This window comes from Dipodomys merriami, unplaced genomic scaffold (genome assembly GCF_024711535.1).
Source record: "Dipodomys merriami isolate MVZ:Mamm:240054 unplaced genomic scaffold, mDipMer1.0.p SCAF_1101, whole genome shotgun sequence".
Taxonomy (NCBI): Eukaryota; Metazoa; Chordata; class Mammalia; order Rodentia; family Heteromyidae; genus Dipodomys; species Dipodomys merriami.
This window is the reverse complement of record NW_027202385.1, coordinates 183,876-197,927: the sequence shown is the minus strand read 5'-3', so window position 1 is coordinate 197,927 and position 14,052 is coordinate 183,876.

The following is a 14,052-nucleotide window of genomic DNA, read 5'->3' as shown; positions in this document are numbered from 1 at the left end:
TAGAGTTTTAAAAGCTGAAATAAATACATGTCAGAGTGATGGAAACAAACTTAGCTTTCTAGGGATAGACTTTCAAGTCTTTTCAACACATTTGGATGGTTAGATGATGCTACATTTTTTAATTTTGCCTCACTCTGTCTTGGCGAGGTTTTTGTGGGTAAGAAGAAAATCCATTTTTCTTACCTATTTATGAACTGCACGATAAAACTTTAGCAAAGGACCTTCTGTGGCCACTTTTTAACTGGAAGTATTATAAGGTTTTTAAGACCTCAGAATCCTTTTGTACTGTTATCCAGGCTGTTTTGAACTACTTACTTTCAAATTTATTAGCATAATACATTTATCATTGTAGGGAGGAGAATCCTATGCTAAATAAAGTCTACTTGCTGGGGTTGTTCGTAAGCAATGAGCCATTGGGTATTTCTGGCTTAGCCTGTATAGAGTAGACTGGATTGAGGTGACATTTCCATGATTTATAAGTAAAATCACCCTGCTCTATTAGAAGTTTGGGATCAAAAGAGTAATGGGCATTGGTTTAAGATTTCTTTTATTTTGCTATGTATAAATCCTCCATCATATATTTGGCTTTAATCTTCCTAATATGTTGTATTTTAAATATTTGGTTTTAGTATGATGTGAATTATAGTTTTCAAATTAAATAAGCAGGACATGTGACCTGAATGAGATAAGAATTTAATTAATTTTTTGGTGGGGTCCAGTCTTGGGGCCTGAACTCTGGGCCTGGTCGCTGTCGCTCAGCTCTTCAGCTCAAGGCTTGCGCTCTACCAGTTGAGCCACAGCACCACTTCTGGCTTTTTTTCTTTTTTATGTGGTGCTGAGGAATCGAACCCAGGGCCTCATGCATGCAAGGAAAGCGCTCTACCACTGAGGCACTTTCCCAGCCCTAGAATTTGATTAATTTTAAAAGGGAAAATATTATCAGAATTAAATCATCACTCAAAAATCAATATTGAAAGGACATAAAGCAGAAGAATTTATGTGGTGCTTTATATATTCAGCCTTTCTTGCTTATAAGGTTTGCTGTGACCTGTTAGTAACAGATTTGCAATGGGTAAAAGTCCAGTTGTTCAAAAAAAGTTGTTACTTCAGCAAAGGTATGACAATGTATGAGAATGTTGAACCCTAGGTTTTTAAGAGGAAGAAACACAGATGTAAGACCTCAAAGATGCTGACTAAAATGAATGAAATTCACAGTCCATTAAAAGGAGTGTTTGCTATCTTCAACAGCCAAATGCATTTTTCTTTGCATGTGACTATCAGCAAAGATAAGATTGTAGACAGACTCAGTTCGTGGTTCTTATTCAATGAAGAGAATAAGGAGCTGTGTGGATGGCTGGTGTAGATGGACAACAGCTATACAGACAGCAGACAGCATCATTGAAGAAAGGCTTGAGAAGTTTCAGAAGGTGAGCCAACAGTGTCCAGGCAGGTGTAGTTTGAACACCCTTCTCACTGTTGAGAATCACATGTTACAGGCATGTTTCCTATAAGGGTTGAAGAGAACAGTTGCTTTGTTTGCATTGGCAAGTCAGATAGGAGGACTTGCTTGGGTCTCCTGAAGTATCTTGGTGTCTCAGACCAGTGAATGTTATTGCACAAGAACAGAGGTCATCTACAATGAAGTTGATCATTTCAGATAGTCACTAGGCCTCAGATGTAATGCAGCTCAGTAATACATGTAACAAGAGTGGTATTCATATAGTTAAATGAAACTGAGTTATATACACTTGTGAATTCCCAAGTAAATTAGAATGGAAGATATCCATGAGAGAAATCAGTGGGGCTGTTACATCAAGAAAGTAAGAACAAACCATAATTTGAATATGTTTAGTGAGCCTTTCTTGACTTTCCAACCTTTCCCTGTGAAATTGCATTAACTATCACATATGATGAGAATTTCTCATTCATAAAACTCTTTAGGAGTCACGCCATGTTTGTGGCTAAGGAATAAATGCTTTTGAAGGCTGGGCACTAATGGCTCAATCTGTAATCTTAGCAAATCAGAAGTCTGATTACTGAAGATTGAAGTTCAAATCTAGTCCAGAGAAAATCTCCCTTTAGTCCTCAAAACCATGGAAATGTAGCTTTAGCTCAAGTTATAGAGCACCTTCCTTAACAGATAAAGCTAAAACACCATGCCCAGGTCTTGAATTGAAGTTCTCAGAGTGGAACAAATAAAAGTAAAAAAGAGAGATGCAGTAATAATGGAGCTTTATGTTTTCATAACTTACCAGGACCATATGGAGGTCATACCCGTGTTAAGTTAAAAGAAGGCCCAGCTGAAGCAAATGGGTGAACAGTTGAAAAGGGCCAGCAGCAAGGCAAGAGTGTTCAAGATGGATGGCAAGCTTAGCAACATCAAGGACATTCATCTTCAAGAAAGCACATCTCTCTAATTACATATTCACCTTTCATTATTCTCCTCATCGCTATGAACATCCTCTATGATTGGCTACACTTATCCACGAGAGTCAGCCGACCACAGCATACGATTTATGACATTTCCTGCATAAAGCTGCTTGTTCTCATTGTCATCAGCCTTTCAGCAGCTTCAGTGAAGAGCATGTTCTCCCACTTTCCCTGTAGTCAATAGTACCCTCTTCTATTTCCCTGCAAAGAAACTGTGGCTAGCAGGCTTGAGAATTGTTACATTCAGAGGTTCTTCAGTTTTGCATTTTTTCTTTCATTTCTTGGTAGGTGAGTTGGAATAAGAAAAACAAATAAGAAATTTGTTTTAGTTTAAAAGAAAAAATATTTATTTGAAAACACAAGTTATCATTATTTGAATTTATTTTTAATTTAAATATAATAGGGATGGTTTTAGTGCTGCATGCCTTTAAACCTAACTATTTAGAAAGTTGAAAGCTGGGGCTGGGAAGGTGGCTCAGTGGTAGAGTGCTTGCCTTGCATGCATAAGGCCCTGGGTTCGATTCTTCAGCACCACATAAGCAAAAAGAAAAAAGCCGGAAGTGGTGTTTTGGCTCAGTGGTAGAGCGATAGCCTTGAGCTGAAGAGCTGAGGGATAGCACCCAGGCCCAGAGTTCAGGCCCCACGACCGGACCCCCCCCCCAAAAAAAAAGAAAGCTGAAAGCTGAGGATCATATTTTCAAGACAAAGTAAAATTTACCATGAGACTCTTATCTTCAGCTAAGAACCAAAAGCTACAGGGGGAGCTGTGGCTCAAATGGAAGAATGCCAACCTTGAGCAAAAAGCAAAACCAAAAGAAACTAAGCACTGAATTTAATTCCTACTCCTAACACAAAAATATGTATGTGTGTATATATATGCATATATTCATATATGTGTGTCATATCTATATAAATTGTATATGCATATGCATGTATATATAATTATATAATAAATTTTTAGCAAGTGTCAAGAATATGCAAGCAAACATTTAGTCTTGCTCCTAAAAACAGATTCATATGTAAATATGAACCCCTTGAATTTATAGGAGCCAACAAATATAAAAACGTAAACCACCAGACTAGAAATTGATAGAATGGATTTTGTTATAGAATAGAGTGTATGCACAAGATTAGGCATATGATAGTAAGTCATTTCCCAAAACATTGAAAGCAAAAGCGTAATAGTACAAGAAATCATATTTAGAAATGGACTATGCCACTCAATGGACAGGTAGATCAGGAAAATAAAACTGTGCATTTTCCCTTCTACATTTGATTCATATCCCCTCACTAAATTATCTATGATTGGTTCAGTTGCTGCCATAGTACCTCTCTGGTGGCTCCACTGTAATTCACTTTATTCTACTGAACCAGAAATGGAGGAGAGACGGACCACAGTACATTTGCTCGTTTCTCAATGAGCAGTGATTGGCAGGGGAGTTTTAAAATGCTACCCATGTTCTTGGTTGCCTAGTACCACCTTAGATTCCAGATCAAATCCTGGTAAACAGATACAGAAGTTACATGTAGTTTATTGTTCCAGATTCACAGCTAAAGAGGCAGATGGGAAATTGGAAGGGTTTGGTGTGAAAGCCACAGGTTTATGCAAAGCAGAAATCAAAGGATGTGGAGATGAAGCAAGCTATCTTGGAGGAAAAGGAGAGACATTTGAAGGTGATGAGCACCTCGACAGTGAAGACAGAGCAAGTGCTCTTGACCATTTCAAATGAGCTCCCAGAATGCCAGGGTAAGAAGTGAGAGCTTCCCAGAGCACTGCTGCTGAGCACTCCTCAGATCCTTTGCTATCATGATAATTGATTTTAGAGAGGAACAGTGAGGTTTGTAAAAGTTGATTGCAGCTTACTATGTGGAGCCTGTTCTGCAGCATTGTGGAGTGTGGTCCCTCAGGATGCTTAGGGCAAAGATCCTATAGCTCATGTCAAAGAATGCAATATACTTGGAGTAGACATTTATGGATGGCACATGCCTCATACCAACATGCTGACAATGAGCTGGTAGCAGTAGTTCTCTAAAGATCTAACAGCAAAAACGGGAGAGGGAATTCCTGAGCTCTACACCACAACAGTCTACCATGCCAATTGCTTCTATCCTAGTACTGGCTACCCAGTTTGCACACCCATGACCTTGTTACCCTGATTGTGCCACATCCTAATCCCTCACAATTTTTAGTCTTTCACTTTGTCTTTGGATTCCTGTCCCTGATAAACTGTCTGGATACCTGTATTAGGTAACCCAATCCCTTCTAAACTCTTTCTGCAACCCAATATCCTGCCAATGCAACTCAGTGATTAGTCACAATTCCCCTTTCCTTGGTATCCTAATCTCTGCTACTCTGTTCTGCTACCCATAATTCATAACACCATGGTTCCAGCCACCTGATCCCTGACACCCCTGTTGCTGATACCCCCTTCCCTAACCAAACAGGGGAAGAATGGGAACAGCCAGTTGAAAAGGGTACTGCTGTCCTCTTGCAGACACATTGGGACAAGTTATTCCTCAGGAATTTAACATGAGGGACTAACTGGAGGTGGAAATGAAAGAGGTTACTCAGAGGTGACTAAAATCTAGGGACAATGACATATCACTGGTTGATAGGAAAAGAAGGGCCCAAAGAGAAAGTTAATGAAAAAAGAAAATTTTACAAAAAATATTGGAAATTATACAATAGGTTTAGCTTATTCTTTTCTAGTAGTGATCTGAATTATTTTTTGACATAGATATATCACTGTTTTACAGTTTAAAAATTATATGAAAATGCACATTTATGTGGTGCTTATTCATAGAATATTTGCATATAATCACGTTAATGATATTCAATATTTTATGTTCTATGATATTTTCATGAGTCTGCCTTTGTCAATATGAATTGAGCTTTATATCAATAAATGGAATTTCATTGTCTAATATTAGAAGATTACTGATGCTAGTACCGAAATTAAAGCTAGAACAGGAAAATTGAATAAAGCTACATGTTTGAAGGGAGGGTCAGTGGTAAGTGCTATGATGAAAGAGAAATTCTTCACCATGTAATCTGCGAAGAATAGAATGTGTTTTGTTGAATTATACTGTATTTAATCTTCTTAGAAAGCAGAACATTATCTTTATTCTTGCTTTATGGAAACTCTTGAATGAATGGTTTACAAAAATTATCAATATCAATTTGAAAATTCACTGATGTGAGTTATCAGATTATCATTATACTCAAAGCTGTCTTGAGATGCAGGCAGTCTGGATTCCTTTCTATGAAATTAATGGAATAATCTTACTTTGGAAGGGATGAACAGTCCTTGACACTTGTTCCAATACAAGAAAGATACTGAAGAAAAAAAAAAAGAGTAAGGAGACCCAAGGCTGCTGAAATGAGCATATATCCCATTTGGACTTAAAAGGGTTTTTGTGCAAACAATAAGAATTTCATCTTAATAATATATTCCAAAATGTAAGTGCTATGTGATACCTTTTAAATGTAATATTTAATGCTGTTTGATTACTTGGAGACAAAATTTTACAGAAAACCTTAAATTCCAAAAAAACTGCAATGCTCCAATAAACACCTAGAATAAATATATTTTAAAAATTCAGACGGATTGTAGGAAGATGGCAGCACACTCACAGGTAGCCCCACTAAGTGTCTCTTACCAAAAGAGCCACACTTTCCATCAAGAGATCCACTCCAATCAAACTTTAAATACCTAAAGGCTTTTTCTACTACAAAAGGTCTATCCAGCAGGCAAATAAATACAAGGCAAAAGAGAAGCAGTAAATGGGGCTCCTCCAGAGCAGCTGCACCACGTAACTCCACGCCATGCTGCCCTGGGACTTTCTGTATACTTTAAACGGAGGAACACCCAAAAGCTGAAGAAAGTGCACAATACTAGACCCGCAGAAATTTAGGAGGGAATCTGGTGAAATGTTGGAAAATGCCCTCACAAACTCTCCCTCCCCCCAGAGTGGCTACAGGGAAGGAGTGAATTAAGCAAAACGACCACCATTACAATTGCCATAAATTGGCACCACCAGCTAAGCACCCAAATCAGCTTGTACCTGCAGCACTGGCAGGATCCCCGTGAGCCCCCCCCCACCAACTCCGCACAAGGTCCCCAGCAAACCACAGCTGCAGGCAATCAATTGCTATATGCTCTGCTGTCAATTGCCCTGCTGGCAACTGCCCTGCCAACTGTACACTTTTCTGGGACCGGCTCTCTCCCTGCTGCCACCCTGCGCAGACCCCAGGCTCTCATAGCTGCTGCACCACGAAGCTGTTGCAGGCATCTCTGCTGACACACCTAGTAGCCACAAGCCTAAACCTCCAAGGCTGCCCAACACCACGCACCACCTCCTACCACATCTGCTGCAGACCAGCAAGGACTGCCTCAGTCCACACTAGCCTGCTGCACCAACCTCCATCCAGTCCTCCCAGTGCCAAGAATCCCCACGCTGCAACAGAGGAGACCCTTCAGAATCAGCAGAGCCACCCTCCCCCCACACACACACCTGGACCTGCTAATACCCAGACCCTCTGACTGAGAACTGGCCAACTCCATCTTACCCACCACAGCACAGTCTCTGTGGTCCAGCACACTGCCAGCTACAGACCTTGTGTGTAACACAATGGGGTCCACTCCCTGGGGGTGGCAATTCCCTGTAGAATCCCAAAGCCACCTGACACAAGCCCCCTTCCAAAAGGGAAGGATCACATCAAAACAGAACACAGAAAAAAGCTCTGTTCCTAAGGCTCTTGTGGCTATCTTGGAAAGCCTGGGAACCCAACTCCAGGTCTATGATAGCAGTCTACAAACCTGAAACCCAAAAAATAACCTCCCTGCCAATGGGCCTTAAAGTGGGACTCTATATAGCAGGCACCCTCCTCCATCAAAAGACCATCTGCTTCCAACTGTAGAGAGCTGCGAGAGGCCGCACCTGGAAGATGGCGCCAGCTTCAGCCCTCCGCCTTCCCGATGGCGAGTGCTCTCATGGTAAACAACTCCTTATATGGCTAAGGCAAAGAATCTGGCTTGCTTCCGCTCACCTGAACCTATTGGTGGTTCCCACGTGGCGTATCAGGGTTGGCTACCCAGCGGGTACTTAAGGCTGTGGGGAATTCTCCCTGGCGTTGGGGTCAGAAGATTACTCAAAGGTCCTGAATAAACTGCAGAGAGAAGAGTCCGGTGTCGCGTCTTCCATGCTGGTCGAGGCGGTAGCGACACGTGGTGGCCCGTACGGGGAACTCAGCCATAACCCCAACGAGGACTCAGAATTCTCTGCGGTCAGGGTGGTGCACTGGTAAGTTCCCAGGTAAAAGGGGAATCCGCGACAAAAGCGGGGGTAAGTCCCCAGGTAAAAGGGGAATCCGCGACAAAAGCGGGGGTAAGTCCCCAGGTAAAAGGGGAATCCGCGACAAGAGCGGGGAGTAAGTTCCCAGGTAAAAGGGGAATCTGCGACAAGAGCGGGGTAAGTTCCCAGGTAAAAGGGGAATCCACAACAAGAGTGGGGGGGATTTTTGCTCTTCTCTGTAGATAAAGAGAGAGCGAGAACCCGGGGCTAGTCAATAGAGTAGCCAAAAGTGAAAGTAAAAGTTTGTTTACCAGCTTTAAATGTTTAAAACATGGGCACTTCTTCTTCGCACCCAATTTTTTTGGCTCTCAATGAGCTACTGCACTCAAAAAAGTTAAAAATAAAAAAGAGTACTTTAGAGAGATTTTTGAATGAATGTGACATCGTTGCCCCGTGGTTCGCTGTCTCCGGAAGCCTCACGGTGGCCTCTTAGGAGAAACTAGGGAGGGACCTAGATTTTGCCTCTGAAGAAGGAACGCTTAAGAGCGGAGTGAGACCAATATGGAAACTGAAAAGAGGCTGTCTCGAGGACCAGCGTTGCAGTGAGGCGGTAGAGAATGGTTAGGCCGCCTTAGAAATGCTGCAGGAAGAAAGATCGGAAAGGGCAGACAGTGAAAAGGAGGAGAGCAGGGGGGGGTTATACCCCGATTTTGCCGAACTAGGAACTACAATCACTCATAGAACAAATAGAAAAAACAAAGATAAGAAAGAGGAGGAAAGGGAAGGAGAGAGAGGACCCAGATAAAGACGAATGCACGCCCTTCGTGCACTGCCCCACTCCTTCGGCCCCTCCGCTCTATGCGGAGGACCCCGGAAGTGGCAGCCCCGGCTGTTCTTTCAGCCCAGGCATGTGGAAAGCGGTCAGAACCGAGTTACATCTAGCCTTCCAATATTTCAGGATCCACAGCGTCAGCGGTATCATGAACCCTTAGATTTTAAGGTTATAAAATCTTTAGCTGAGTCTGTGCGGACATATGGAATCACAGCCTCCTTTACTGTAGCCCAGGTGGAGGCCCTAAACAGACATTGCATGACACCCGGTGATTGGAGTGGGCTCGCACAAGCTTGTTTGAGCCCAGGTCAGTATTTAGATTGGAAGGCCTTTTTGATTGAATTTGCTAGTGAAGAGGCTGCAGCCAATCAGGCTGTGGGGAACCCAGCTTGGGACAGAGATATGCTGCTTGGACAGGGAAGATTCGCCAATCAGCAGATAGGCTACCCGGTTCAAGTTTATGAACAAATCAATAAAATTGGCATAAAGGCATGGAAGGCCTTACCAAATAAAGGCGAGGTGAGTGGCAATCTCACCAAAATCCTGCAGGGCTCTATGGAGCCGTTTTCGGACTTTGTTGCCCGTATGGTCGAGGCTGCTGGCAGAATTTTTGGTGACCCAGATGCAGCCATGCCATTAATTAAGCAGCTTGTTTACGAGCAGTGCACTAAGGAATGCAGAGCCACCATAACCCCATATAAGAATAGGGGACTAGAAGCATGGATAAGAGTTTGCAGAGAGCTGGGTGGACCACTAACTAATGCTGGATTAGCTGCTGCTGTGGTGCAATTAACCCAGAAGAATGGGGCTGGGAAGGTGGCTCAGTGGTGGAGCGCTTGCCTTGCATGCCTGAGGCCCTGGGTTCGATTCCTCAGCACCACATAAGCAAAAAGAAAAAAGCCAGAAGTGGCCCTGTGGCTCAAGTGGTAGAGCGCTAGCCTTGAGCTGAAGAGCTGAGGGACAGCGCCCAGGCCCAGAATTCAGGCCCAGGAAAAAACCTATTTAAAAAACGCTGCAAATTTGTCTAAACAGTTGTCTAGTTATCTTTTAGGTAATTGAACTGGGGAGTTCGACAGCCTGATGGAACAGCTCAGGGTTGCCATCGTCATGGTGAACTCGACCCGAGTGGATGCCGGATTGGCGGAGGGGTTATCTTCATGGATCTCCTCTGCTATGAATCATCTTAAGGAATGGGCGGGTTTAGGAGCCCTGACAGGCCTTCTGGTGTTAGCCTCCTTGGTATGTCTGTGGTGCATTTGCCAAATTAGAGGTTCTCAGCGTTGCAGTGCAGCCATGATTATCCAAGCCTTTACAGTCATTGGAGCAGGTCAGCCCCCCCAAGCGTGGCTTGCCACCCTAAAACAATGAACACAGATTGCAAAGCCAAAGTACTGCTGTCGAGAGGCATGAGTTTTGCCCTCGAGGAGAGCATGTTTGATTGCACACGGGTTCAATTCGCCTTTTCCCGTCCTTGTGAAAAACGAATCAATGGACAGGCTGAGTCATCCCTAGAGAAGGTACCCTCTGGGAGAAGGCTTGTATGCAGTCCTTGCATTGCACATCAGGAATCAGACCTCTATTCTCATCTGTGTTCTTTAAACAAAAAAGGGGGAACTGTAGAGAGCTGCGAGAGGCCGCACCTGGAAGATGGCGCCAGCTTCAGCCCTCCGCCTTCCCGATGGCGAGTGCTCTCGTGGTAAACAACTCCTTATATGGCTAAGGCAAAGAATCTGGCTTGCTTCCGCGCACCTGAACCTATTGGTGGTTCCCACGTGGCGTATCAGGGTTGGCTACCCAGCGGGTACTTAAGGCTGTGGGGAATTCTCCCCGGGGTTGGGGTCAGAAGATTACTCAAAGGTCCTGAATAAACTGCAGAGTGAAGAATCCGGTGTCGCGTCTTCCTTGCTGGTCGAGGCGGTAGCGACATCCAACCAAGTCACAAGGAAAGTGGACTACAGCAAGGCATACAATGTTCCACCTGGAAGCTGCTCTAAGGATTACAGGGAGAATAAAGCTCCCACAAAGAACCCGAAAACCCCATTCTTTAGTATTTTATTCTTGGTCTTATTTTTGCTTTGTTAATTTTTTTGTCTGATCATTTGTTGTTCATTTGTTCTATGTGTAACTTATTTGTATTGTAATTTAGGATTTGCTATTTCACTTAACGCTTCTATTTTTCATTATTAGTTGGTTTCTTCTTCCACTTTCAAATTTTCTAATTTGTATTTTTTTCTTCTTTCTTTTCTTCTCACTCCCTCCTTCTCCTCTCTCTCCACGTTATACTATTACTCCATCAGAACTACCCTGTCTAGTTCTATATACAAAGTAAGGCCTCCATTTATGTATGTAAAAAATAATTACAGGAGTTAACTTAGATTAAGCAACTCTCCAATAATATCTAAATGATCTTTTTCTAATGTCAGCAAGTCTCCCAAATACACTTATACATAAGTTATTTTTCTTATCTTTATCTCGATCTCTAAGCTACTCCCTACATAACCTTTCTTTGATTTCTTTTCAACCTCTTACACTCAGTAACAAGATATTTATTCTCCTACTGCTACATATACCCCCAATCTGTTCTTCGCCCTCTACTATCATTATACTCAAGTTCTCTTCAGAACTTAAGTTCATATCTCTCCAATCACACCCTTCACATCCCTATCTGATCCAGCCCATTGATCCCTAATGACTTATACCTGACCCAACTACAGTTGGTTCTATATATGACTACAAAATTGATTCCATTTGACAACTTTCAGTACAAGGGGCCCCTCTTAACTCTAAGGAGCAGACTAATTAGCCAAACTTAGATTGTCTCAAAAGTTACAACTATATGTAATGTCGATGCCAAAGCCACAATATTCCCTCCAAGCAAAGAAAAAGAGAGCTAAATAGGAAAATGTCTACCCATAACTTTGAAAATCTAAGATCTACACATCTACATGACACCAGGTTGGCTTCTCTCATAAATGACTGTCCTACTGTGGTACCAGTGTGGTTCTTGTCTCCAAATGGGTAGAACTAACTGAAGAAACACAAGAAAATAGCCAATCAACAAACCCCAACACCATCTTCACATAAGCAAGCTAGAGAGCAGTCCCAGAATTACCTAGAGGATAAAGTTAAAGATATATTAAAAGTATGGCTGATAAACCTGCTGAATGAAAAATTGGACACCTTACATAGAGTTATCAGAACGAAATGAGGCCAACTAGAAGCTAATAGGTGATTTCATGGCCTCCACAAATAAAAAGATAGAGGAACTCCAGCAGAGGTAGAAAGAATCAAATGAAAAGTTAGGAACCCAGATTAAAGAGTCTAAAGAAAAGTAGGATAAACAAATCCAGGAGGTAAGGCAATCTATTCAAGACTTGAAAGCAAACTTTAATAAGGAACTGGCCACCATTAAGAAAGACCAGCAAGAAGAAACGGAGTTAAACACCAAAGTTAAAAGCCTTCAACATAGAATGGAGGAGGCCGAAGAAAGAATATTGGTGGCTGAAGACAGTTTAGACTCCATAGAGAAACAAAACTAAGAAGCATGACAGATCACTGCAGGAAATACAGGATACATTCAGAGTGCCTAATCTGAGAATAATAGAAATACAAGAGGGCCTGCAGAGTGAAGCCAATGGATGAGGAAATGAATTTAGCAGAATCCTAGCAGAGAATTTCCCAAATATACAATAGGACAGGCCCATCCAGATACCAGAAGCTTTTAGTAACCCAAATATACCAGAACAGAAAGTTCATCCCACCAACACATTATAAGCTGTACCAGCTCAATAGCCACAACAGAAAGAATTCTTAAAGTTGCCAGGGAGAAAAGATCAACCACATGTAATGGAGACCCAATGAGAATTAACTCAGACTTCTCAGCAGACACTATAAAAAGCAAGGATGGCCTGGAAAGAGGTATGTCATGCCCTAAAGACAAATAACTACCAACCAAGAATAATCTACCCAGCTAAGCTCTCATTCACAGCACAAAGCCAAATAAAAACCTTCAACAACAAGGAAATTCTGAAGCAATATATTGCTACCAAACCAGCTCTTCAAAAAGGCGTCAAAGACGTTCTACCTGTAGAAAACCAACAAGAACAGAATACAGGCAATGATGCAGTCCACAAACAGAAATATGTAATCACAACAAGAACAGCCAAGCCACAGATTCCCACCCCCCCAAAATAAATAAAAAAGTAGGGAAAGACAAGCACTTCTCAGTCCTAACCCTCATTATTAATGGTCTTAACCCTACAATTAAGTGACATAGATTGTCCAATTGGATAACAAGATAAGTTCCTTCTATCTGCTGTCTTCAAGAGAAACATCTTGCCCACAAAAAAATAAGGAGGAGTCTACAATGCTTGATAAGAAATGTACTCATTATCTTGCCCATGTAATTGTAACCCTTCTGTACTGAATTTTCACAAAAAAAAATTATAAAAGTTAAAAAAAAACAAAAAATAAACATTCTGAAAGTGAAAGGCTGGAATTTAAAAAAAAATATCAAACAAATGGACCCTATAAACAGGCAAGCCTTTAAATCGAATAGTAAATAAATAGACTTCAGGTTAAAATAAATGAGAAGTGATAAAGGTTACTACATACTAATTAAGGGATCTCTCCTTCAGGAGGATATTATGATTCTAAATATCTACTCACCAAATAATGGAGCACCGAAATTTAACCAAGAAAACATACTTTCAATCAACTCTCACATCGATCCAAAGATATTAATTGTTGGGGTATTTAACACACCACAATCCCCACTGGAGAGATCAACCCGGCAAAATCTTAACAGAGAAAACTTGGATCTTAAAATCTGCATAGATTAATGAAACTTAACAGACATGTACCAAATATTTCACACAGCAGCCTCAGATTACACCTTCTTCTCAGAAGCACATGGGACATTCTCCTAAATAGTTCACATTCTAGGCCACAAAGCAAATCTGTCCAAATTCAGAAAGATTGAAATTATGCCCTGCACTCTCTCAGACCACAAGAGAATAAAATTAGAATTCAACACCAAAATCCATCAAAGCAAATACTGAAACACATGGAGGCTGAACAACACACTGTTGAACGACTAGTGGGTCAAGGAAGAGATTAGAAAGGATATGCAAATGTTCACGATATTAACAAAAATAAACACAAATTACCAGCTCCTCTGGGACATAGAAAAGGCAGTAGTCAGAGGGAAGTTTATAGCTCTGAGTTCCTACATTAACAAATTGGAGTGATCTGAAACTCACAATTTAATGAGGCACCTAAAGCTCCTTGAAAAAGAACAACAAGCTAATCCTCAATCCAGTAGACACAAACATATAATTAAAATTAAATCCAAATTAACTGAATTAGAGTAAAAAAACTATAGAAAGAACTGACAAAACAGAGTGAGTTATTAAAAAATTAATAAAATTGACAGACCCTTTGCAAATATTATGAGCAAAAAGGAGTACACACCCAAATAAACTCAGAAATGAGAA